Here is a 2,132-nt window from a genome sequence, read left to right on the forward strand (position 1 = left end):
ACAACCAGCCAGAAATCAAATTTTAATGTACACAATTCATGCAGACAGTCATTGATTGAAACTAGAGATACTCAAAAATTGGCAGGAAAATTGGGTTCATACATTTTTAATTCAGCCAGTGCACAAAATCAGTTATCACTACTGCATCAGAATATCCGAGGACAAAGGGGTAAGCTTAATGAGTTGCTTATTTGTGTTGAAGAATTAGAGTTGAGCAAACCAGTTGATAAAACTGCCTCTCAGAACATAATGTGACCACTGGTGTAGATATGTTAAATGTTACAGGATTCAAGTTAGCTTCTTATTTCTGTAGAGAAAATATGGAGAAAGGAGGAGTTGCCATATTTGTCAGAAACTGTTTTGATTTCAAGACTATTAATATTAATAAATTTTGCTCAGAGCAGCGCTTAGAAGCTTTTGCAGCAGAAGTTGTATTTCATAATAAGCCCTTTATAATAGTAGGTATATACAGATCACTCTCAGGAAATTTTAACTTCTTCATAAAAAATCTGGACGCTCTGCCGTCCCATCTCATAGTTAAAAACAAGGAAATAGTGGTTGCTTGGGATTTTAACGTGGATTTATTGAAAAGCTGAGTCACTGAACAATTATTGCAGTCAGTAACACTATCATTCAATTTAGTTCCTACTGTGAACTTTGCTACTAGGATATGTAAATGCTCTGACAATGCTATTGATAATATCTTTGTAGACAAATCTAGGGAAAAAAGTCATATCACAAAACAAATAGTAAATGGGCTATGTGATCATTACATGCAGAATCTTGTGTTAAATGTTGAAACTTGTCAGGATAAAAAAATCTATTAAATCTGAGTACAGGATGATAATAAATAAGTCAAAAATTGAGAAATTCAGGAAATTGCTCAAAGACATGATGTTTACAATATGTCTGACTCAAATGGAAAATACAAAACATTCATTACTAAAGTTGCCTCCACTTTTGAAAATTGTATTCCCTTAAAGGTAACTCAAATCACACAGAAGTCAAAAAATAAACTCCAGATTACACAAGGAATAAAGATATTGTGGAGGACAAAAAGGACACTAAATGTACTATCTAGGAACAACTCTGATGTTAGAATTGATATGAATTACAAAGAATACTGCAAAATATTGAAGCAAGTAATACAGAAATCGAAGCAGCTTTATTATGAGAAAATATAATTACATCAGATAACAAAATAAAAAACCGTATGGGATATTGTGAAGACAGAGACAGGTGGGGCCAAAAAGGAAGAGGAACAGATAGCTCTAAAAATAAATGAAACTTTGGTAACAAGTACATGTAGTGAAACTTCCTGGCAGATTAAAACTGTGTGCCGGGCCGAGACTTGAACTCGGGACCTTTGCCTTTCGCGGGCAAGTGCTCTACCAACTGAGCTACCCAAGCACGACTCACGCCCCGTCCTCACAGCTTTACTTCTGCCACTACCTTGTCTCATACCTTCCAAACTTTACAGAAGCTCTTCTGCGAACCTTGCAGAACTAGCACTCCTGAAAGAAAGGATATTGCGGAGACATGGCTTAGCCACAGCCTGGGGGATGTTTCCAGAATGAGATTTTCACTGTGCAGCGGATTGTGCGCTGATATGAAACTTCCTGGCAAATTAAAACTGTGTGCCGGGCCGAGACTCGAACTCGGGACCTTTGCCTTTCGTGGGAAAATGCTCTACCAGGTCCCGAGTTCGAGTCTCGGCCCGGCACTCAGTTTTAATCTACCAGGAAGTTTCATATCAGCGCACACTCCACTGCAGAGTGAAAATCTCATTCTGGAAGTACATGTAGTGTTACAAACCTCTTAAACAAGTACTTCACTTCTGTTACTGATAGCTTGGGGTTATCAGGTTCGGTGAACAGTGCATTGGAGTATCTGAGACCAGTCTTCAAAAGTAACTACATAAAAATGGAAATGACACTGACGTCTACCAAAGAAGTAGCACTCATCATAAAATCTTTAAAATCTATGTATTCCAGTAGGTATGATAACTTATCAACAAAGTTCATCGAAGAGTGCTCATGCGAGTTGAGTTCTGTCTTAAGTTATTTGTGTAATCAATCTCTTATCAGCGTAACATTTCCAGACTGGCTAAAATATGCTGAAGTTAAGCCTCT

General features: G+C 37.4%; 1 non-coding gene across 1 annotated transcript; it reads right to left on the minus strand.

Moving 5' to 3' along the window:
* Positions 1–1,336: 1,336 nt before the first annotated feature.
* Trnas-cga (transfer RNA serine (anticodon CGA)) lies at positions 1,337–1,411 on the minus strand. The gene has a single exon. It is a non-coding gene; the product is annotated as a tRNA-Ser (tRNA).
* Between the last annotated feature and the right edge of the window lie 721 nt (positions 1,412–2,132).

Source organism: Schistocerca serialis, chromosome 3 (assembly GCF_023864345.2).
Source record: "Schistocerca serialis cubense isolate TAMUIC-IGC-003099 chromosome 3, iqSchSeri2.2, whole genome shotgun sequence".
Classification (NCBI taxonomy): Eukaryota; Metazoa; Arthropoda; class Insecta; order Orthoptera; family Acrididae; genus Schistocerca; species Schistocerca serialis.